Source organism: Myripristis murdjan, chromosome 24, assembly GCF_902150065.1.
Source record: "Myripristis murdjan chromosome 24, fMyrMur1.1, whole genome shotgun sequence".
NCBI lineage: Eukaryota > Metazoa > Chordata > Actinopteri > Holocentriformes > Holocentridae > Myripristis > Myripristis murdjan.
Genome location: NC_044003.1, coordinates 27,633,073 through 27,659,357, shown reverse-complemented (window position 1 = coordinate 27,659,357; position 26,285 = coordinate 27,633,073).

Sequence of the window (26,285 nt, the reverse complement as noted above, 5' to 3'; positions counted from 1 at the left end):
GTCATCCTCTCCTCTCTACAGCCACACACATTTTAAAATCCTCCATTGTGTAGGCTCGCACATATACAATATCATCCACCGTGCTCAATAACAGCAGAATCTTGCTATGTCTCAACACAGCATAATGAGTCATTCCTCAATTTATCGATTCTCCTCATCCGCTCGTTTTCTTGCACCTTGTTGAGCATCTTTCATCAGTGTACAGCTGTGAGGATACAGGCTGTGGAACTTGGTACTCTGTTTACTTTTTTGGGTTGCAATACTCCCATGCGCACCTTATGTCCACACTGACTGTGGAACATAGTGTTTTCTTTTATAAATCCAGCGCAATGATCGCTATTATTGATGTTAGACATTTTATGATGTTACTTTCCCTGGGCAGCTATTACTGTTATTGCCTTTTTGCTGCTCTCTTAATTCTTCAGCAAATAAATGTGGATTTGAACCTGAAACCAAGTTTTAATATATAGTTCTTGTGAAACATAGCCAACTCCACAGCTGTGCACATATTACTAGTTAAATACAAAATGTGACAGCGTGAACAAAACACACCACAAATGTATGACACTGCCTCTTTATTAGGAAGACATGACAAAACTGAAGTTATCAGCAGAGACATTATGACAGCAGTTCACTTGCTACTGAATCGGCATAATCACAAGGACGCATATTTGTCATTGCATGGGAGGACCGCACTTTTGGGTATGATGTCACTCAGCATTGTGTACGTACTACGTCTACAGCCTGTAACCCTCTGCACATGGATTCTCAGATGATCTATCAGATGTGCTATTGCTCATTATAAGGATTATACATTTATAGAGATGATCACAACCAGCTTGGTATCACATACGCCACATCCACACATCTCCCTCTCGGCTGCAGACTGGTGGAAGTCTTCCACCTGTGGCATTATAATGCAGCATCTTCCTGGACTGGTGGTGCAGCTTCTGTCTGTGTAGTCTCGTCCTCCGCCCGGTGGTTCAGCAATCAAAGCCAAAGGTTTCCATCGTTTTGCCTCCAAGCAGGGAATCCATAAAAAACTTATAATGAAAAGATGTAACTATAATGTGAAATCTTGTTATGACAATAAACCTTTCTAGGCTGCCATTAGAGAGAGCTCACTCGCTAAAACCTACAATATGTAGCACAATGGAAACGACTTACAGTGATCACGTCCATCCAGGCTGATTATTATTATTATTATTAGAACCAATTTTTATTTATGTCTCTTGCAGTTGGTAGAAAATGACATGGGATTAACATGGTACTCCATCTTTCAGGGCAGGTGTTTTTTTGCACTTTTTTTGCATATCTGGTGAATCACTGCATTGATGAATTTAATAACTTTTGCAGTAAAAAGATAAATAATGACCAGCCAGTTCATTAAAGGAACATGTCAGAGTTATAAAAATGGCCTTTTTGAGGGTTTATTCCTACTATTAACAGAATGGTCATGCACTTAGTAACATGACAGGATGTTGGTATGTTATGATTTTACGCACAATAGACTTCTTTATTAGCTTTGTAAAAAGTGTTTGCCCTTTCATTATAGATGCTTTCTCCTGACATGAAGCTTCCTCGATCAGTTCCACGGACAGCGAACATGCACCGGCTATTTCAACACTCTCCGCTCCCCGATCACCTCTGACCCTGTGGTGCACACGCAGATGACCAGAGTGGTAAAATCTGTCAGGGAAGTACAATCCACAGAGCTCGAGTGCTACATTCACTGTCAAAGTGCCTGTGTGTGTGTGTATACATAGCGGGTGTGACTCTGCGGGATTGTCTCTGTGCCATTTAATTCTCCCTGAGCAGCAACAGCAACTGTAGTTGTGAAGACAGAAAAATATTCACAGGGTTTCTTTTTCGTTAATGCTCTCTACATCTTCCTGGGGAAAGCTCCAATTCAAGGAGAGTATGCAGTATCATGACAAAAAGAAGAAATTATATAAATAAAGCAATCCACCATATTATATAAAAAATCAAATAAATAACCATGCACCATGAGTCAAGTCACTATATGTTCCACATGAGCATGATGAGAGACACGACGACCCTGTGCCACAGTTCTCCCCTACTTAGCAGATTTATGCATGCAAAGAAATTAAATTGCACCTCTAAACTTAACAATGCAAATTCACTAACGTTGGATGCGCTTGTACGTAAATTAATGTTTACACCAAAAAACCAGCAAAAACACAAAGAGCAGAACAATTCAAAGGGGACAATGCTTAACATAAAAATATGACAGGAATGCTAACCCACATCTTTCAAAACAACAGTCTATGCTTTGATCAATAAAGGATTCTTCCAAATGTACAATGCCCTGTTCATAATATAGCACAACAACATCTCACTACTACATATATATACTACATGTGACATAAAGATGAAAAGAATCAACATTGTTTTATCGGCGTATATGCTCTAACCACTGGACATCAGTACGAACAGGTAATGTAATTAAGGGATGGGCCCTCAAGGACTGGATGAGTAGATGGAAGTATGAGAGAGTTGGAGTGTGTGAACATTACAAATTATAAGCCCTGAGAGTATGCTCATTTTCTTTCTGAAAATACAACAAACATCCATCACGCTTGTGTCTGTACGTTGCTGCTTGTAAAAACTTCCCTTGAGGGTATGCCATAACTCTCGCTTGCTTTTTTGAAGGGGGCAAATACTGTTGATGCACAATTGTTTGTTGCAGCATCTAAGAATACAGCCTGTGTTATATGATATGATATGATTTTTTTCATGAATGTACACTTGATCTTGTTGATATTTTTTAATCACCTTGATGACCGTTGGTAGGGTTTTAGGGTGATAACGCACAGTACGGCCCAATACGATAACTTTATTTTCTATGTAAAAAGGTGCACATAAAATGCATTTTCATTTTACAGCAAAAACTGGCTGCCTGACCCCCTTGATAATGTCAGTGTTTACTTTTGTCAAATTTCAAATCTATAGCTGTGTCCCAATTCAGGGTCTGCATCCTTCGGACGAAGCATCCTCCCCGTCAACCAAATGGGACGGTCTAGCCTTTGGAGTATTTCCTGGTCGGGTAACCGACAACAAACAACAAACTCCGGAGACAGAAAGATAACCTTTCTTTCCGTCAGACAAGACAAAAACACTAAAGAAAGGGGTTTTGGTTTAACATATATGGCGTTGGATGTTCAAATGAGTAAAAACCGAATATTTTATAATAGTGAAATCTGAATTTAGATGCCACCGTTGCCATTTCACTTAACTTTTTTAGACTGAGCAGCAGCACGCAAAGCAGCTTGGGATACGGGAGCCCGAGAAGGATAGTCGCAGTGCATCCTCCGAATCGGCTACCAACGGCTGAAAAGGAGGCCGCATTTGATGTGCGAATTTGAAGGATCCTTCGACTTTGGATGAATTGGGACAGGCCTTCGAGCATTGTTGTGACATAAATGGCCTTCTAATGCGGACTTTGAAGGATGCAGACCCTGAATTGGGACACAGCTTATGTATGCGATCGGGATGCACCCTAATCTGAATCCATATTTGGCAGTTCAATAATTTTTTTTAAGTTCAGCTTTAAATAATACATGCAATTTCTTCACAATTTGAGGTCATGTCGGAGGAGAACACAGTTTGGAAGTAGCTACATTTCATCCACCACAGTGGATGAGATAGACCAAAAGAATTGTCAGTTACCGTACACAGAAAATGTGAATACTATATTTGTTTTGATTTGCTGAATACGTAGTTGTAAGAGTGGGTTTCCCTAAAACTATACAGTTTTAATAAGCAGGAATTTCAGTCATTTCATATTTATGGTTAAAATCCAATGATAAATTACTTCCAGTTTACGCCACACCCACGTTTTCCTGAATTTGAATTATTTTGCCCCAACACAAACACAAACAGATACAAATTGTGGTGCCTCCTCACACCCCTAGTATGCAACATGGAATTATTAAGTGTTGACTCTATGGCAACACCAACTTGTAAAACCCGGTGGCCGTCGGGTTTAAAACAACTAAAACCTAAAACTAATAAAACCCGGCTTCGTAATAATAAAAGGACTAAAATTGACAACGCCACCTAGGAGGGAGCCTAGGACTCTAAAAACAGGTTCGTAAAATCAAGTAGCAGAGTTTTTAAAATTACCACCAGACCAAGAGTACGGTACAAAGAGGTTTAATTAAAACAATATTTTTGCCCCAACCCACAGTCACCACAGACCCCAGGAGTCTATAAAGTCTCTTATTTCTTGTAGCGTCTCGGCACCAATCGGCGGGTCCTCGCGTCTCACCACTGCCACAGGGTCAGCTCCGGTACGGCACCTACGGGCACAAGGACTCGGCGAGCATCAGTCCGCAAATAACAAGCGCAGGATAGCTCTATGCAGCAAGACACACATAGACCGCCAAGGAAACAATAGTACTCACGGTTTTCCCGGGTCGCGAGTACGACTGGCGACCCAGGCCGGAGTAAAAAGGCGTTGGCGGTCAAGTCTTGTAGCTCCGTTGCGCTGTCCGGGGGAAACCCCTCGTCTGGTCTCGGTCTCGGCTGGTTGTCTCCTCCGTCGCCGCCACGCTACCGTCGCTCCGCCGTGCAGGACAGGTGTGCTTCTTTCTGCCACGCGCCAACCTCCTCTCCCTTTGCTGTCGGGCCTCTTCTTCCCGTGCTCCCGCTGTGTTTTGCCCTCCTCTCGCCACGGATTGGCCGAGGGAGTCCTCCTCTCCTTCCCTGAGTGGCCGGTCACGCTGTCCGTCACGTCTGCTACACGTGCAGGTTATTCTAAAATCAAGTCTAATTAAGGCTAGAAGGATTTACAGTCTTGCATGCAGATAAAACAGTAACACAATAAAAGCCAAAGCATAAAAACTAAGTTAAAATAAATAAAATCATGCATAAATAAGTTTAAAACAAGCATAAAACTACAACACCACACAATAAAAAACCATCACTTCTGCCTTATTACATTTTCTCCCGCACTTTGAAGTTGCCAGTCCCTGCAACTTAAAACTCATCTGTAAATCTCACTGGGGCCTGTCCCAAATTTACCCTGGTAGAGCGGCGTGGAGCCACCTCTGGTTCAGCGTTCACAGATGGCACAACTGCTGGAGCAGGAAGGAACCCGTACATCAATGGCGGCATAAGTCTCTGGGCCGGCGTAACTGGTTCCACTGTTGGTGGGGTTTCAGCTGGGGGAGCTGTACACACTTTTAGTGAGTTCCTGTGAACAGTTTGAACACGGCCACCCCTCTCTGGCTGGACTTTGTACACTAGCCCTGTGTTCCCCACTTGCTCCAAGATTACATAGGGCTCTGGATTCCACCAAGTACACAGCTTCCCTCTCCCTTGCCTGTTTCTGTCCCGTATCCAAACTCTCTCCCCAGGTAACAATGGTAAAGCTCTTGCCTTCCTGTCGTACTGTTGTTTGTTCTGGGAGGCTGCATTACCCATCTTTTGCCTAGCCAGGTCATATGCAACAGATAGCCTCTGTTGGTGGTCCTGTACCCACCCACCTACATCATGCCTCGTCTGCTGGGGACCTACACCTAACCCTACATCGACTGGAAGACGCAGGTGTCGCCCAAACATGAGGAAAGAGGGGGTGTATCCAGTGGCACTGTGTGTGGTGTTATTGTATGCATGTACAAGTTCCGGCAAATACACAGGCCAATGGTTTTGCTTAGAAGTCTCAAGGGAGCGGAGCATGTTCAGCAATGTCTGATTAAAACGCTCTGTGTGGCCATTACCTGCAGGGTGGTAAGGTGTAGTGCGGCTTTTAGTTATACCATAGGTATCACAAAGTTGTCTCATTAGCGCCGACTCAAAATTGGGTCCCTGGTCTGAATGGAAACGTGCAGGGCGGCCAAAAGGCTGAATTACATGTGTCCAAAGAGCTTTTACTGTGGTCTGCGCAGTCTGATCATGTGTGGGGACAGCCCACGCAAAGCGGGTAAACAGATCAGTGGCAACAAGAATGTTCTGGTAAGTATCTGTGGGGCGGCCCAATGACAGGAAGTCTAACCCTACCACCTCTAAGGGGTACGACACTGTAATGGGGTTTAGTGGAGCCTTAGGCTCTACCTTGTCCTTTTGCAGACTGCAGGCGACACAACCCTGATTGAGCAGACGTACCTCCCCCTCCATACCAGGCCAGTAGAACTGCTGCCGGATCCGGGATAGGGTTCTCTCCACTCCTGCATGGGCAGCCGCTTCATGGACACTCTTCCAGACATCTTGTCTCCTAGAGCTGGGGCACACAATCTGGAAACGCACTTCATGGCTATGTGGGTCTATCATTTTCCGACACAGTAGTTTGCTCTTAACTGTAAGTCTTTTCCACTGTTGTAACAATCTTTGGGCTGTGGGGGACAACAACTGGCGTTCTGATCTCTGGGGTGGTGCTTGCGTTTCCACATACCTCTTAACCGCTTGTATGTCCTGATCTCCAGTCTGTGCCTCCTCCCACTCACTGCCAACCCACTCTTCCTCACCTCCCTCAGGGGTCAGTTCAATGGCGGCTGTAACTGCGGCCGCCTCCATTTCAGGCCCTGGGCCTGACACATCTGTGGGTAAAGGGTTAGCTGGGAACCGAGACAGTGCATCTGCATTCATTACTTTTACCTGAGCGGTACTTTATGTTATAGTCAAAGGAAGCAACTGGGCCACCCAGCGCTGCTCCACTGCGCCCAGCCGGGCCGTCTGCAGGTGAGCAACAGGATTGTTATCCGTATACACAGTAAATTGTGCACCAGTCAGGTAATCTTTGAATTTTTCAGTCACCGCCCACTGAAGAGCCAAAAGTTCCAACTTAAAGGAGCTGTAATTAGCATCATTCCGCTCTGTTGGATGTAGGCTGCGGCTGGCGTATGCTATCACTCGTTCTTTCCCCTCTTGAACCTGAGCCAGGACTGCTCCTAGCCCTTGGTTACTGGCGTCTGTGTAGACGATGAATGGAAGAGAATAATCTGCATACGCCAAAACAGGTGCTTGTGTCAAGGCTGTTTTCAGTTCATCAAAAGACATCTGACATTCAGGGGACCACTGTACCTTACGATTTTCAAACTTTTTGTCAGCGGGGATGCCTGTCAGTAGCTGGTTCAGGGGACGTGCAATTTTAGCGAAGCCAGACACAAATCGTCTATAGTAGCCAGCTAGGCCGAGGAAAGCTCGTACTTGCCTTATGGTGGTAGGAATAGGCCAGTCTAGCACTGCTGAGATTTTGTCTGGGTCAGGCTTCACCCCTTTTTGATCCACTACATGGCCCAGAAATTTCACTTCCGGTTGCAACAGCTTACATTTGTCCAGCCGCAGTTTCAAACCATGTCTCCACAGTCTATGGAACACCTCATCTAGATGTTGCAAATGGGAGGAAAAGTCAGGTGAGTAGATGATAATATCATCTAAATACACTAGCACGGATTCAGACAGTTGACCATTTAAACACTGTTGCATCAACCGTTGGAACGTAGCAGGTGCATTGCATAGACCAAACGGCATCCGCTCGAACTCAAACAGCCCGAGCGGTGTGGTGAAAGCCGTCTTCTCCCTGTCCTGGGGGTCCATCTCAACTTGCCAGTAGCCACTAGCTAAGTCAAGGGTGGAGAACCACTCTGCTCGGGTCAGGCTGGTCAGGGTCTCCTCAATCCTGGGCAGAGGAAATGCATCTTTATGGGTTACTGCATTCAGTTTCCTATAATCCACACAAAATCTCCAACTGCCATCCTTTTTCCTCACCAACACGATGGGTGCAGCCCATGGGCTACAGCTCTCCCTGATGACTCCCTTCTCTAGCATACCTGCAAGCAGGGACTTCATCTCCTTGTACATAGCAGGGGGAAGGGGTCGGTAGCGTTCTCTGACGGGTGGAGCATCGCCAGTGTGAATGCGGTGATGCACCAGGTCTGTACGTCCAAAATCCTCGTCGTGTAATGCAAACACTTTCTTCCACTTCAGCAGCAGGGTGCGCAGCTCCTCCAGCTGCTTCTCAGACAGATCAGTTCGGTTAGTGAGCTCACTCACCTCTTTTGGCAGTTCTTGATTCTCTTGATCAGCTGCCAAATCCACCAACGCCACCTCAACAACATCGCCATCTCCAAGGGACAGGTTCAGGTCACGGGGTCCGTGCATGTCAGCCTCATCCACGTGGTACAGTTTGCCAAGCTTTTGGTACCGACCTAAAGTCAAACAGTAAGAGTGGGGGTTACAAACTCTCACAGGTACTCTGCCATTTCTCACCACTGCTAGCGTCCTGGCTACTCCCACGTCGCTGGTTCCTGGTAGGGCCTCCACCAGGGCACAATAGTCTGCTCCTCCTGGGCCCATCCGAGCCCGGCCCCACACCAGCATCTCACTCCTTGCGGGGACTTTGATGACGCGTCGGCTAGCCGGCCGCACGTATCCCAACAGTCCATCTTCGGCTGCAGTGGCCTCAATGTGGCGACATTTGGCAAATGCACCCTTCCATATTTGCTGGCTTTGCAACTTCTTTGGGGAAAAAGCAGACTTATCGGACCATTTAAAGAGAACATTCCAGCAGGCTGTCACAACATTCATTCCAATGAGGAGTGGTTGGGTGCAGTGCTCATCTTTAACTATCACCACCCCCCGTTCAGGTACCTCTACACCCTCTATCACCATATCCAACACAGCATAGCTTGTGTAAGGAATCTCAAGGCCGTTAGCTGCCCGCAACTGGAAAACTAAGGGGGTCTTACCAAGCTTAGCCTGGGTAAAATGCTGTTCAAAGAGACTTTGCTGCATCAGGGTGACCTGAGACCCGGTGTCTAACAGTCCAGACAGCTCAACTCCTTCAATTTGCACTCCTATTGTAGGACATTTCCCAATGAATGTTTCAGTGGCCCTTGTCTCCTCTGGTATACTCTCAACCCCTGCCCCTCGGACCTCAGCAGCAGGGAGGGCTAGTTTAAAGCTGGCTGTGGGGCAACTGACCTCCGACAAAACCTAGCCATGTGGCCTGGTTGCTTACACTGGCGGCAGATTGGCCTACCTTGTTCATCCCAGTGATTTATCTGTGAGGCTGGTTGCCGTCGTTCCCTCCTGGATTGTGTTGGAGGCTGGGTGGAGGTGTTGGACGGCTGGAGGAGTGGTTTAATTTCTTTCAATAATTCTTGTGTGAATCCAGTCATTTGCAATTTCACATCCTCCATGATCTCCTTTTTCAGGGTCTCTTTCCAGCTAGTGTCCTGTGAGTGAGAGGGCACACGAGAATTATTCACAGAAGCACATGTTACCTCTGGATGTGCGTTTCCATGTTCTGCATCAAGCAACAGTGCCTCCTTCCTAAGTTCAGCAAAGGTTTCATCTGGATTCCGTCGAGCGTAAATCTTCAGGGCCTGGGACAGCGAACCTTCACGTAGACCCAGCAACAACTGGTCTCGCAGCACTGTATCAGAGGGGGCACCGTCAGGGTCATGCCGCCGCAATCTGCAATGCAACTCCCGTAACCTCAAAATATATGAAGCCACTGTTTCATCAGGCCTTTGGGCACAGCTAAAAAAATGAGACCTCAACACTGGGGTGGGGGTAGTGTCTCCGTAAAGCGAGTCCAAATAGAGAAAGATTTTCTGTACCTGATCCTTCTCATCTTCCTCCAAGACACTAACTTGCCGCTTAGCCTCCCCCGCTAATGCACCCAACACAATGTCTACTTTTCTGGCTTCTGGCAATACTTGTGCGCCCAGCAAACCTGAAATTTGCTCTTTCCAGTCACTGTATTTTACATCATCATCTAACCCTTTAAACTTGGGAAGCCAAGGGGCACCGGGGTATACAGGCATCATCATTTTTACAAATCACACGACAATAAAACCTGTAGGTTATTTTAAAAACTCTGCTTCAGTCTTGATCCTGCCGACACACGCCAAAATGTAAAACCCGGTGGCCGTCGGGTTTAAAACAACTAAAACCTAAAACTAATAAAACCCGGCTTCGTAATAATAAAAGGACTAAAATTGACAACGCCACCTAGGAGGGAGCCTAGGACTCTAAAAACAGGTTCGTAAAATCAAGTAGCAGAGTTTTTAAAATTACCACCAGACCAAGAGTACGGTACAAAGAGGTTTAATTAAAACAATATTTTTGCCCCAACCCACAGTCACCACAGACCCCAGGAGTCTATAAAGTCTCTTATTTCTTGTAGCGTCTCGGCACCAATCGGCGGGTCCTCGCGTCTCACCACTGCCACAGGGTCAGCTCCGGTACGGCACCTACGGGCACAAGGACTCGGCGAGCATCAGTCCGCAAATAACAAGCGCAGGATAGCTCTATGCAGCAAGACACACATAGACCGCCAAGGAAACAATAGTACTCACGGTTTTCCCGGGTCGCGAGTACGACTGGCGACCCAGGCCGGAGTAAAAAGGCGTTGGCGGTCAAGTCTTGTAGCTCCGTTGCGCTGTCCGGGGGAAACCCCTCGTCTGGTCTCGGTCTCGGCTGGTTGTCTCCTCCGTCGCCGCCACGCTACCGTCGCTCCGCCGTGCAGGACAGGTGTGCTTCTTTCTGCCACGCGCCAACCTCCTCTCCCTTTGCTGTCGGGCCTCTTCTTCCCGTGCTCCCGCTGTGTTTTGCCCTCCTCTCGCCACGGATTGGCCGAGGGAGTCCTCCTCTCCTTCCCTGAGTGGCCGGTCACGCTGTCCGTCACGTCTGCTACACGTGCAGGTTATTCTAAAATCAAGTCTAATTAAGGCTAGAAGGATTTACAGTCTTGCATGCAGATAAAACAGTAACACAATAAAAGCCAAAGCATAAAAACTAAGTTAAAATAAATAAAATCATGCATAAATAAGTTTAAAACAAGCATAAAACTACAACACCACACAATAAAAAAACCATCACTTCTGCCTTATTACAAACTCATGAAAAGACCCGGTGAAATGAAATCTTTCCTTCCTGGAGTAGCCATCCTCTGCACCTATAAAGTACAATGTTCCATCTGGTGGGTGCACAATAAAGTCTTACAATACCACTTTCAACCTGGACTTTTATTCTAGAAATGTCATAGCAACTGCCACTGTTCTCACACAATGCAGCCCAAGCCATTCAGTGTGGACAGGATCCCAAGCGAGTCCACTCAATGCATTGATGCAGTCACTCTCCTCCACTGGACATTGATTCCCATGGACCTCAGCCTCCCTTTGACAACTGGATAGCCTGCTGTGCAGTTCATTTTTTATGTGTTGGACTGATTCATCAAGCTCCTGGTAAGTAACATGGCTGTAGCTCTGTCTGGCGGAAAAAACAAACTCCTTCATCCATCTGTTGACTGTTCAGGCTGAAACACACAGTAATTTAGCGATGCAGTCAACAGATTTACCTCCAAAATCTCAACCAATCTTTCATTCTTTATATGCCCCATCGCTCCAACTAAAACAGTGTTCCTGGCAATGTCAGCATATTCAATACCAGCCTGAGGAACTCTCGTAAGGCCGGTCCAGTTTCTGAGGGGACATTTACATGCCTTGACAGTGCTTCACACCAAGAAGTCCAGAGGCGTTCTTGAAAGAGCTGAGTCAAATTTGGGATCAGTGTGGAAATAATCTCACATCTGAGAATGCCTTGTTGATATGGGAAAAAGTATATTGAGGACATACTCATGATCAATTACAAAAACAAAGAGGGCTTGCATACTGACTGGAACTCTGAGTGAAATAGTCCCGCCAAAATAATAGTCCCCACAGAAATATCTGCTTTACACAATCAAGGATCAGTTCTGTAGTTTATCAATGGTGACAACTTTGTTAGCCACAGAAGTGGAACATTATAAGGTGGCTGTTTCAACCACACATTCAAATATCAAGGGATTCTGACTGTATGCTGTGAAATGTTCAGTACCCCCACATGATTTGAAAAATGGCTTGTTGCAATGTAAAATGCAGGGAAATTGTACTAAACGGGACAAACATTCAAAATCATTCCTTTTAAGTGTCTCTCTATCTGTGTGGTGATCTGTCCATTGAGTAACCCTGCCTGTCACCCGGTGCATTCTGGGAAACACTCCAGCCTCCACCACACTTGACAGGATTAAAGGATTTTCATTATAGAAAATGAATGGATAAGTTCTATACTGTATGCTGAGGTCAAGTTGTTCTAGAAGGGCAACAGCCAGACTGAACGGCTATACAACGGAAGCACTGCGGATGAGACTCTTTCCTTTCATACTCCTCTACTTCTCTCATGCTCACTCCCATTTTCCCCCACTTTGCCATTCATTTCCAACCCATTGCAGGTTTACTCATGCCTGACAAGTGCATATTAGGTTAGCATTGACTTGGACCTTGCTGGCTCTTTGTGGACTAATGTGGTCCACTACAGTCAGTTAACCCAAGACAAAACATGCAAGTCAAGTTTCACTGCTCTGAGCAGCTCCAGGGGACATTAATCAGTTGAATCACAGCAGCCCGAGGACGTTCATTTATTCTGAAAGGATTTCTTTAACCCTCTGAATGAAATTCACTTTATTTCTTGTTATTTTTAGTTAAGGGTCCTTATATTTTTGGGGTTAATTTTGTTTAATTAATGTGTTTAATTTTCCAGAATTTAGTTTTATTGTTTTACTAATTTTCTGGTAATTTTGTGCTTTTTTAAATCTCTTTCAGGTGGCAGTCTGGAGGGGATTGTGTGTTTGGATGCATGTATCCAAATGTTTCCAGATTTTCATGCCAAGGAAAGATAACACACCTGGCAGAGATCTGCACTCAACTGAGCACAATCTTTTTTTGATAATTTGATAATTTTCTTTTTCTTGTCATTTTACTAATTTCTTGCTGATTTTCAGGTCATTTCCTGATAATTTGCTAAATGCTGTATTCTCATATTTTCAAAAGAGAGTTTGCCCAGGTTTCAGAGGGTTACGTCCTGACTCCATCCACTGGTAACTATCACTGTCCACTAGAGAGAGACAAACAGGAGGAACATACTGGGCCGATATAGATCCTTTTCACAGCAGCCATTTTGACATGAAATAGCAGGGTAAACACAGGTGTTACTGATGACAGGTCTAACAGAGCCAAGGTCCTGATGTTGTGTATTCTGGTTCACTAGAAAAGTTCTGTGACACTTAAATAGAACCAGCCTCAATTAATGTAATTAATAACACCCATGTGACCCTGCTATTTCATGCCAAAATGGCTATTGTGAAAATGGTCTGTTGAGCTTTAACACCAGGACCAGGCTGTAGTCACTTTACTCAGTTGACAGCTGTTTCGAATGTCTAGAACTGAAATTTAATGTCCATTGATTTTTTTCCTCCCTCCCTCCCTCCCTCACATGCACACATATGCAGTCAAACTCCTGGAGGATCCAGCATTCAGTTTGTCTTTGTCTGAGTGAACTGCTGCATCTGCCAGAGGAAACAAGCAAATTGATGATGTGGACGGTGTAACAGAATGGACGGTTGAAAACTAGATGTGGGATGTGAGGAGGAGGAGAGAGTGTTTAGAGACAATCGACAGACAAGTAAGGTCAGTGCAGCAAGTACATCATACACACAGCATACTAACTCTATGACATAAACATGATGTGACTAATCAATACTACGCTGGTTGTCTATATTAAACCCTTATCTTGAATTGATTTTTATGCTCCATTTGATCACATTCCACACAGGTATGCATTAATATATTTAAACATGATTAGTCTACATTTTATTGGAGAGTTTCAGTGTCCTATGGAAATGCTGTTTCAGACCACTGAATAAAATCATATTACCTATACTGTTTGGAGCTACAGTGTAAAGGATCCTGTGTTTTTCTTCCTGATGTGAGATGACAGTGTGGTTCCAGCTCAAGGGGGCGTCGTAGAGTCAAATGAACCACAGTCAATGGCACTTCTCCAAAATATTAGCTGTGCAAATTGTATTTTTTTTTTCCTTTTACCCTGCATTGCTCAAAATAAGCAGACGCTGGTTAAGAATATACACATTTCTGTTTGCTTAGATCAATTAAATCTGCAACCAGTTAGGAAGAAAATGTTTCGTTTCCTCTGGTTATGCAACACCACATAGCCTTAATGCATTTCTGAAATTGCCATCATTTTACAACCTTTGATTTCATGTCAGCTTATAATTATGGCTTCATAACAAATATTTGGCTGTGTAACAATGACACGGGGAATCGATTGGTGACTCTGCTTCAACTGGGTGAGAGACCTTACGATGTCCAACAATATTTCTGACACGTCAGATAATCATCTGACCTGTGGCCCTCATCAGTATTTGCTCCCCCCTTTACACTCCAGGGCAACAAACAGCCAATGGGATAAAAAAAAAAAAAAAAAAAATCCCTCAAAAAGGCCTAAAATTGTACAATGTATGCTCAGCTTGATAGTTTAATTCTATTTAAATGTAGCCATCATTTTACATAATTTCGCTTGATTGACTGTTTAGCAAGAGCTCAGCACTGCCCCCCATGGCCAACAGTTTGTACTGCTGTATTTCCATCTCAAAGCAGTCAATGGCCATGGTTCGCCCTTCTCTCTCCATAGACTTTACAACAGCCTCTACAACAGTTTCCTCAAGGTGCACCACATCCATCAGACTCAGTAAATGCTGAGTCTCACCCCACTGAACCATTCATCGTTACCAGGAACACTGGGACGGCGGCATCCCGCTGTGATCTCCTGCCATCATTCATACCTGTCCCTGGGACAACTTGAATATTTTGTGCAAGACTCATTAATTAAATGCTGTTTTCCTTTGTTCAAAACAAAGGTAAACTCGCGTTTAGTGCAGTTGAAGTGTAACCTTTTGCGGGCTTTGCATTTTTGTGGCAATCAGGAACAGAAGAGAGTAATCAAAGCTAGACAGCCAAGGAGTTTATTTCAGCTATTTGATCATCGTAAGTGTGTTACACACTTGAGTCAAAGAAGACTGAGTGACTGATTTTACCTTTGGTAATAGCTGGGTTGGATTTTGTGTTGATTTTTAATGTGATGTTTTCCTCTTATTTGTTATAAAAAAAATAGTGCTAATCACATTTTTTCCCCCCTTAATATAACTATGAGCTGCAGTAGCTGTTAGGATAACCTCTCAAACACCTTCCAGAAACTACCACAGTACAGACATAACATACAGGCCAAACATCACAGTTTTGCCAGCTGGGATGTCAAATCTTTGATGCTCAATTTTTCAAAACTGCGCCCACCCTTACAATTCCAAGCTTGCGCAGTACCAACACTGTTCCTCATTATTTCAATGCACTGTACGGTCTGTCAGCCTTCGAGAAATGAATCTCTGCGATTTTTGAGCTTGGATGCCTCTGTCAGATGCAATGCCAGTGCAACATAACACTGACACAGCTTTCATTGATTTCCGAGGAAGCATTCCATCCATGGCTGATGGCTCTAAAGGAGCTTGGGGGTTATGATGCATGACATAATGCCTTAATGTAATGTATATAAGAGACTGTGTATTGTTTTTTACATCCTGATGTTTGGCTCCTCTGGTCAGCGGTGAAGGCAGCCATATAAGAAAGAAAATGCCACCTTCGCCAATTGTGGACTCATAGCACTGCCCTTGAGCAATTGGTCTGTCCTACCTTAAAGGGATAGTTCGCCCATTTTGTAAAATGTGATGGTGCTATCTTCCTTTCATTGTTACTGGGTGCTGGATACTGGCTGGATGCTCCAAACGCTAACTTTTAGCCTTCCTGCCATCAGAATCAGAATCAGCTTTATTGGCCAAGTATGCGTTTACATACAAGGAATTTGACTCCGGTAAACTTTAAACTCTCAGTGCAAATAGAAAAGTGATCAGTGCAAATTGACATAAATTAAATAACAAAATAGAAAACAGAAGGGGCGAGAAAAAATAAACAAGCAAACAAACAACCACTATAACAACTATGTACAGGATGATGTGCAGTGATGTGCAGTGATGCAGTGAGCATGGACCTGACACTCTGTGACTATGAAGAGGTCATCACAGCAACAGCCCGGGGGGAAAAAAAACAGTTTCTGTGGCGGGTGGGTCTGGCGAACAGTGCTCTGTAGCGCCGACCAGAGGGGAGAAGTTGAAACAGTTTGTGTCCGGGGTGCGAGGGGCCTGCAGAGATCCTACCGGCCCTTTTCCTCACCCTGGACTGGTACAGGTCCTGAATGGAGGGGAGGTTAGTCCCGATAATCCTCTCTGCAGACCTGATTGTTCTCTGTAGTCTGTTCCTGTCCTGTATGGTGGCCGAGCCAAACCAGATAGTGATGGAAGTGCACAGGACAGACTGGATGATGGCGGAGTAGAAGAGGGCCACTGAGGTGGACTGCTAACATACTTTGTAATAATCATCTTAATTCACTCAGAAAAGTGTTGTAACTAAAGTGTTGCTTGTGACTAAGTGCACATATGATTACTAGATTCACACAGGCAATATTCTTGCTCAAATTACTGTTTAAAACTGCTTGGCAAAACTGCTCAGGGGCTTTTAGTCTTAGTGTAATGGAATTTCTGGTAGACTGAGCTAGTGTGGAATAAACAAATTGCAGCATTTCCACAGCCCTAATAAATACACAAAGCACTGCTTGTATAACCCATTGTCCCACCATCATAAATATAGTTTACAGTGTATTTCCATAGCTGTGTTTGTCTCCTGAAGATTGAGGTGTCATGGAGAGAAAAATGACTTGCAACTCGACCCTATCCTGCTGTCATTTGTGTTTTAAAAATGTGAACAATCCTCACATGAAAACATTTAAATTCAAACAGACCCCCCTATCACATGCCACATCCATAAATGTCAGTATCTTTTTTTTTTTTTTTTTTTTAAAGAAAAATAGATGCATTTCACTCTAAGGCGGGCAAAGGCCGCAGACATGGATAAGAGCTTTAGATTATCATCGTGAAAGGACTACCTGCATACCCACAGAGCGAGAGAGCGAGAGAGAAATGAGCAGCAGAGAAAGAAAAAGTAGACAGAGAAGAGAAAAAGATTGGGTTGCAGCAACAAGGATTCATTTTTAAAACCAGATTAAATCACGGTTTATCATGAAATAACGTTTCACCAAACTTTAAAACTGATTTAAAATAAAAGAAGGATGAAATTTGAACCTCTTTAAATCTCAGTTAGGATTTACTCTAAACCTAGATAAGATTTAATCTGGTTGCATCAAAACTTTAAACTACAGTTGAAACTATAAGCCAATATTCACCATCCATTTTGAAAAATGTGATATTATTTCACTTCTCCCCCTATTATGTAGGATAGCAGTGGTGCTTAGAGATACTGGCTTTATGTTGCAAATGTTAACTGTTAGCCTCCTGCCACTGAGGTGGACTCAGTGCTCAGTAACAATGAGAGGAGGATAGCACCACTACTGTCCTGCAATATATCTAAGGGGGAAATGGAATAATATCACCTTTTTCAAAATGCTTGACCTCTCCTTTTTAATCTGGTTGGCTCTATCAGACCTGCAGTTTGGATGATGCTGTCAACGTGGACGTGCCCTGCTCAGTGTCCTGCAGCAGCTCAGCACCTCTGGCTCCTTCACACCAATCATGCTTGTTGTTTTCGGCTCCACATTCAACACCATCGCCCCAGTCATGCCTGCCTGTGCAAGGCAAGCTAACCCAGTTAGGCCAAACACACACACACACACACACACACACACACACACACACACCCAAACTGACAGACTTGCTCAGTGTCACTCATCTGCTCTCTGATGGTGATATGAACCATTCAGGCTATATATCAAAATAGCTGTACTTTGCACATCTGCTAGTTTGAGATCTGTAGTTTTTTTGTCAGCATGGTTGTACTTGGCACATCTGTGGCTGTGCCAAACACTGCTACCACCAACTTCAGCATAATCAGCTTCAAATTTATAGCAGCACTGAGTAAAGAAAGAGAAAAAAAGTAATTATAAGAGTAATAAGGGAGAAAAATGCCTGAAAATGACGCAAAAAAAAAAAAAAAAGATCAAAGCAAAGCCAAAAAGGGGAGGTCAAGGGCAATAAAACATAATAATAATAAAACATTTGTACATAAAAGCAATTCTATTAAGTGATTTTTTAAGATCTAACAGCCTAAGCTCCTAAGGCAGTCTAAGAGCCCTGATGGAGAATTACCTTGTTTTTCAAAAATCTACCTTTATTAGACCGCTCAAAGTAGAGAGACACACTGTAGACTGGGAGAGAGAGAGAGGGGGATGAAAAGCAACAAAGGTCCCAGGCCAGAAACAAACCTGGGACACCATGCTGACATATGACTGGGTTGCACCAACAAGGATTAATTTAATCCAATTTAATGCTCCAAATGCTTAGCGTTATCCTCCTGCCATTGAGGACTCGCCCCCCTGGATAACATTCTTAAAAATAACCGTGTTAATCCACTCAAATAGGTAATGTATACCAACAGCAGAACTATTTTCTTGTGTGGTCTAAGCTCTCTGCTCTGGTCCTAAGTTACAGCGGTGGCTGGCAGGTTCAAAGTTTCATGAAACGTGTGTGATAGAGGGGAGCGAAAGCATTACTTGCCAGCTATCTCTTAGTCCTCTGGAGAAAGTTGTTATATATGTCAGTTCAAGAAAAGATAATCGCAAACTCAAGCAATCTACCTTCATCTCTGCGGTTGAAGCCTTTTTCAAGAGGGACTTTTCAAGAGGTGCGGGAAATTGTGAGGAGGGGTTGACCAACCCTACAGCTAAGCAGCCTTCATGCAGCACTTTCAAATCGAGCAGTTATGAAAGGTACACAAGTACACAAGGTAACAAGGAACATTGCAACTTGTACTGCTGGACATGCCTGTTATTTGCAAGAAGTGAGATACCAAAGTACGGCAGGACACTTGCAGGCAATGATGCTATTGAAAACGCGAATCATAAATGGCCTGAATCAAAGGCAACAATGATCTACAGCAATACCTCTGAGTCATTTGACAAAAGGGATCAGCGACACTGTAAACCAGAGGTGCTTTAGGGCAATGGCATCAAAAACTCCCCACAAACCAATAAAAAGCACACATGGCTTAAACTTAGTGTAGGGCACACCACAATGTATGCAAACCACAAGTGCAACAAGGAAATAGAGGACCACTTGCCACACACACACACACAGTCACACACACCCTAGGTCCAGCTTATCTGAAATCCTGGACTGGTGAACCTAGCCACAGGCCCCTTGACAAAAGCAGGTGAAGTCTACTAAAAACAAATAAAAACAAGCAAATAAATAAATTACAATAAAATATAAAACTGTTTTTCAAATTCTAAAATGAGGCAGACAAAACAGCAGTGGCAATCTCCTCTCTTGGCTGTAGTCACCGCTTCCCAACTATGCTGGCTCATTCCACGTGCCGTCACACACTGCCCAACGCCAGTCTCAGCCAGGGAGTTAGGAAACCGCACCACAAACTGAGGCACACCAGGAAACAGCGGAAGAGGAAGATTGTGCCAATGTTGTGGGTATTTATTTCCGGAGGACTGGTTTGAGAACACACTGTAATGGTTTCGCTGGCTGAAGTGGGCGGGAGAGTGGCCAGTTTAACATCCCAGTTACATGTTACGCTCAAAACACTCATGATTAATGAGGACAATAAGTAGAACCCTTTTCAATGATGTGTCTCGCGCAACAACCATTTTTAAAAACTGGACTTGCACAAACCCTAAATGCACTTGCACTCTTCAGACTGTGAGTTTAGATATTTAAAATATGGCCATGTGTGCAGTTAGGTCCAGCAGCGTGGATACAATCTGAGGTGAGGCCTGTTGAATCCTGATTGTGTTATATGTGTTTTACTGCATTTTTGCCTGCTTGGTGGTTGTATGAGTAAATGTGACTGGTTGTTGTGAGTTTGTTCTTGTTTCTTTGGTAATGACATAGATTTGGGCTATGCGAGGTCTATTTGTGATGCAGCATTCTGCCATACTGCATGATAGTGGTAAATCCTTAATGGTACAGTAAAAGATAAACTGAGATTTAAAGAGGTCTAAATTTAATCTTTCTCATTTTAAACTGGTTTTAAAGTTTGGTGCAACATAATTTAATGGTAAACCATGATTTAATTTTATTTAAAAATTAATCCTTGTGGAATGTTGTGTATTAATAGGAAGATTGCAACCCAGTCCTTTCTTTTCTCTCCTTTTCACTGTCTTCATCTCTGCCTTTATCTCTCTCTGTGTGTGTATGGGAGCAGTCTTTTCATGATAATCCATATCCATTTCTGCGGTATTTGCCCACTTTAGAGTGAAACACATCAATATCTATCTATCTATCTATCTATCTATCTATCTATCTATCTATCTATCTATCTATCTATGAAATGATTCTGACACATTTATGGATGTGGCATGCGATATGGCAAGGAGGAGAGGAGGGTTGCTTTGAATTCAAATGTCTTATATCTGTGAGAATTGCCATTTTTAATTTTTTACTAAACTTACTTTTTCACTATTTGCCTAGAGTTTTGAAAGTCTATACAGTGCCCAAGGGTTGGCAGTGGTGCCCAAATAAATTCGACAAGAAGGGATGCCTAAACTCTTAATGTCACCACGTTCCTCACCTTGAACGATACCATCCCTCATCCTCTAGACCAGGGGTGTCAAACTGGTGCCACGGAGGGCTGAGAGGCTGCAGGTTTTCATTCCAACCAAAAACTCCACCAGGTGATTTCACTCACCTCACCTCCAAGCAGGAATAAGGAACTAATCAGTGACCTTGAATTGATAGGCCTGCTTGTGAAAAACAAACTGGAGAAACGGTTTGTGGTCTGGGCAGAGGGGGACATCAAAGGAAAGTATGCATCCTTTAAATCTGGGGAAGTATACCATTCTCCTCTTTTGATGGACTTGAAAATTGAAAGGTAGCGCGTTTATAAACCACCTAGTTCTGATGTGACTGATTAACCATAATATGAAGCCTGCAAGATGGATTCTCACATGATCATGATCTCAGTAATCCAGCTCCCTCACAAGGTAAATATCTGCCAGCCCATGCAGTCTCAGATCCATACTGGGGCCTTGTCAGATTGCAACTTCCAGCATGAAATTGTGGTGCAGTTGCACGGAATGGAAACTGATGGTTGGGACTGGGAAATACCAGCCCAAAGCCTCAGCTGCACCCTCAGCCCTATAGTCTTCACTGCACTAAAGGTTTTTGACAAGACATCACCATCTGAGACCTCATTAACTCCAATGCTACCATGATCCGGCTCTACCTCACACAGTGAGCAGTTGAATCTCAATCCTCCCGTGTTCACCAACAGCCTATCACTTCCAAAAAGGGAATCATGTGCATATTATGAAAGGACATCAGGCTGATCCAACTTCCCTCCTTGATATGAAAGCGGCCCATCATAGGAGGACACATTTGGCTCATGTAGCTGGAACTGTCCCAGACAGGGTGCTAAAGCTCAATTCTACCCAGTCTATCGGGAAGACTACGAAAACCTGTCAATATCTTCATCTGGGTGTCATTTTACTGTGCTTGTAGTAGTAAACAGCTTCTTAGGAAGTTTTCCCCAAGCTCCTTCCCCGATTGAGAATAGAAGTGTGCTAACGTTTGCTTTCTTGTTCTCTTTAGAGATGTGTCTGCCTCCCCTCAACTGGGCAGGTGGAAGATGAGCTGCTGCCTTATCATGTGCAAACTGCTCCACCTGCCTGGCTCTATGACTGTGCTCCTCCAGAGGAGTTCAGAAGCAGCAGTGCATGGGTTTTCAGTGTCATCCATCAAATGTACCACCCCAAGCCCCCCAGGAGGCATGGATTAGGGTTAGGGTTAAAAACTGACACATTTGGGATGTGATTTTCCCACCAGCTGCAAATAGATGAACTGAAGAAACATACAAGACTGTGCCCAGCTGGCCACAGTCTGCCAAATCAGTAAATGATATAACCAATAATTAATCAGATTAAAGCATGCCCACTGCCCAATAACATGCCCAGGGATACAAGACACCACTACCAAAAGGACAGACTGATTACAGTGGAGTTTCAAAAACAGTTATGATACTTCCATTCTCGGATGAGGTGAGTAAAGCAAAGACGAAGCGCCATGTTCAACTTGATGCTCTTGTAGATGGCGAGCCACACCTCCTAAGGTCAGTCACTTGACTTTGTTGACATAAGATCAAGGATAGGTCGATGGATGGCCTCATTCAAGGTGAAGAATGTGATGATGGTCTGAGTGAGGTCAAAACAGATCACACCTGACGGTAGCAAAGAAGCAACAGCGTTATTTCATTCTCCACCAAATTCTACACATAGTGCAGTTCAAGCACCAGTTGTAACAATGTGGTGGTGAAATACAAAAGAGCCTTACCACAAAGACATGCACAGTGGAATTAACGCAGGTACAGTTCCTCAATCTCAAATGTTAGAGCAGACAAGCTTTACTATTTTTGGCAGTTTGTTTTTGCAAAGAATCTTTTAAAGAGATCTTAATCAATTGAGATGTTAATCTTTAAATATAAAACAGCTTGTCCATGCTGGTCGTTGCAATGGACTGTATGCAAAACTGTCTCCAGCAGTAATCTATGTTGTGAGAGAGGGGGTGGTGGGGAACAACTGCTCATCACACTGCTGCTGCACTTCCAGTGTTGGCCATGATAAACTGAGTCTTATCAGATACAAACTGGCTTTTTCTTCTGCAATCAGATCAGCCAGTAATAATTAAAAAAACAAGGGGTGAGTAATATTTATAAAACATTTTTTACATGTTTATAATGATAATTGATGTCTTAAGACACAATGGCACACATCTATTGATTTTAACACTCTAAATTTGTTTTCATTAGTTATTAATTTCTACAATATATCATCTGACGAGTGCAGGTGGTATTTCTTGTGCTTCTATAAATCACTTGCATAGCATGCAAATGATCACAAGAGGAAAATATTAGCCTAAGGTTAATTATGATGTGGTATTTCATGTTTCTGAAGGAGAAAAAAAAAAGCCTGCCATGATGCTATCTGTCCCGCCTGTCATACTAAACCTGCTGCTAAGTTTTATTAACAACTTACTTCTCTCAGCAAGCAGCCACAGCGCAACATATTTTCAGTTCTCAAGATGGCGTGACACATTTTACGCTCCCACTGATGGGCGCTGTCACTGTAGCAATAACTACAATTTGCTTTTTTATTCTGCACCAGCCAAATGACCGCAGCAAATAGTTAAATGATCATTTTACTGCATGCAAGCTCTGTGCTTGACCCTGACCAGTGCTGACTGGTGTGAATGGCGATGGTCCACAGTGTTACATTTGATCTGTGACCAAATTCGACTTGTGAGGATGAGTCTACAAAGGTGTTCCCTTCCCAGGACTGAGGGTTAGAACCTCTGGCTAGGTAAAGGTTGTTGGGACAGTCTGCTGAGGATTGGAGCCTCATACAATGGCTGTTACTTGTTACTTGTCCTAATGTTCCACAACACAGCGTACTGACATTCAAAAGATGGATGTAACCAAACTGTAACACTAATTTCTAATTTTAAATAACTACTTCACTCTTAGTTATGGTGGTTGACTTAGGTGGCTAACGAGGTTAGAGAGATGAGGTTACGATGTCATGTTTTAATTTAGCTTTTGTTCGAAATTTCAAATGGGTAAAATTATAAACCGCTTGCACTTACATTTTTTTTTTTTTTTTTTGGGGCAGCCTGGAGTCAAACCCAGGCTTTTTCGGTAAGAACTTGTTACAAGGTATGCGCTCTACCAGCTGAACCACCCATGCAGCTTATTACATTTGTATGTAGTTTTTTTCCTTTTCACTTGCGACCATTTCAGATTTCCAAAATGACAAAAACTGTGTGGAAACAGATTTTGAAATCTGGACAGCAAAAGAAACACCATTTGTGCCCTCAAATTGTGCTGGCAGAAGGCTGCGCTGCACAGGGCCGCCCCTGGCCAAATTGGGGCCCTAAGCACATACACATACACATACACACACACACACACACACACACACACACACACAAAAATGACCAGATTTTTGGCGTGCCACCTCCCGCCGACCACACAATCCCAGATGTATAATAGGAATAAAATGACAGCATAACGACATTCCATTCAACTTGACAAGCTCTATTAGTAAGAACAAAGTACTGTAAGTGGAATAAGCAGTACTGTATGAGTCAACTAAAAAAATAACTTCACACTAGAACAAATAAATAAGTCTCAAATAGTCATCAATTAAAAAAATTTTAGCAGAAGATGTTTTCCTAAAAAAAAAAAAAAAAAAAAGTAACTTCAACCTGGCAAATATCTGAAAACAGGTCAGTGAACTAAACAAGCATGTGTGTTACAAATTAAATAAATTCAATTCAAATAGCCTTAAATTGATCTTCAGTGATGAATAGATTGATAGGCTATAAACTTGACCACCAACTGGTCAATTTACCACTCCTTTTTCACAGAGGTGAATCCATATGCAGACAAATGACAGAGACTAGAAGAGAGACAGTAGTCTTTCTTCTATCTCATTGAGGAGCAGCTGAGGTGTTTATGTGGTGCCACAAAGTTTTACATTTATTTCACCAACATACCCACCTTCAAGTGAAGCAGGAGCTTCCTCTTGTTTTGATTTTTTTTTTTCCCTCTTAGTAGCTCCAGATTCAAAATGCCTCTTAGAAGCCATCTCTCTCCTCACCTGCAGCAGTGTCGGTGCATCTGACCACTGATTGGTCAGATGCAGATTGCTGTCAATCACTGCAGCGATGCGTGCAGTGGAGTGTCAGATTACAGGTCTCCTTTTTCTCTCCTCCTGGCTTGGGCTGACTTGGTTTTCTAGTCTCACGGGCATTGCGCGCGTACCAGGCAAAATGCCCCCCCCCCCATGGATCGTGAGACCCTATGCACTGTGCGTAGTCTGTGTGTAGGGAGCGGCGGCCCTGGTGCTGCATCCACAGGACACTCTGGACTGGGACAGCCTTCTCAAGCAAACATGACCCGCTAGATCTGGAAATGTGACCTCCAAAGTAGGCAGCTGTGAACTGGAACACAGCTTTGCTTTTTCTTGCCTTTTCTGTGCAAAGTCTGCTGCAGGCTGTACTTGAACATTTTGGACATCAGTGTAATGTATAAAATCCCAATGGAAAATATGAATGGGGTTTGAATGAATAAAATAATATGGGAAACACAGTGCCTTATGGCTATGCTGGGTTTTGCTCCATGAAATGAAATACATACATACAAAGATCTTTTGTGTATTTTTTTGTGTTTTGTTTTCTGTGATAAGTTAAATATGTATAAACAGTAACAACTATAATAACAGTGCAATGCAATGCTATGAACATCTCAATAATTTGAATGCACAGCAGTTATGAAACTGAGCTCTGGCAACACAAGCGGTGAGGATGCTGCTCATTGTAGTTTTAACGATTCACATTTTTTCAGCAGGAATCTAATGTCCATTCAAATCAGCCTTGATTTCTGACAATTTCCAAAAAGTTGCAAAAAGAAAAATCATAATTTCTAGAAGGATTTTTGACACCACAACCAAGGGTGAAAATGTTAATCTACTGTGCACAAAATAATGCAAAACAACAGCCTCCACTTTGGCTTTGTCTTCATCTGGTACCTTATCAGGCAGGTTGACGAAGCTCCAAAAAACTTTTAGGTGCTTTTTAGTTAAGCTCTTTCTCTCAGTTTTGTGAGATGTTTTATTACACAGCATAAAACCCCAAATCCTCCCTCTCTCTCTCTCAGCTGTTCATATGGATACCCTCCAAAGGCAGCTGGATCAGAGGACCAGAGTGCGGCCAGTCCTGCAGTATGTCACAGCCAGCAGAGGTTCATGTCAGCAGGGCCAGTGCCAGCTCTCCACCATGTCTGCTTCTTACTCCTCCTGGCTTCATCACACATACAAGGCCTGCGTGAGGTCTTAAATTGCCAGCACTTTTTTTTTTTTTTTTTAAAACATCAGTCAGTAGGGAGCGGCTGTAAGGCAGATGGAAACAGGCCACGCTGTACAGAGCACTGTGCCTGGCTTCCATTTAGGCAAAGCAAAGAGACACTTCAACTTTCTAGAGGACGCTGTAAACCTGGGGCTTTTTTCATTTCTCTATTTTTGTACCTCCTCGTCTCCCCTCTCCTCCGTCCTCCGTCCTCCTGCCTGTTAACTGGAAACTGATCTCAGCCGCCATCTTTAAGGATGCCTCAATTCCTAAAATGCGTCTGGAGGAGAGAGGCGGCTCGCTGGAGGAGCTCTGAGCGAGGAGGCACAGGTGTAGCCATTGCAGAAGTCTGTCCATTTTTTTTTTCTGAATGATTGAGGCTGTAAATTCACCACCTACTTTATCTGGCACTTGAAATTATAGCAGGATAATTTTATACATGTTAATGCAGGCATTA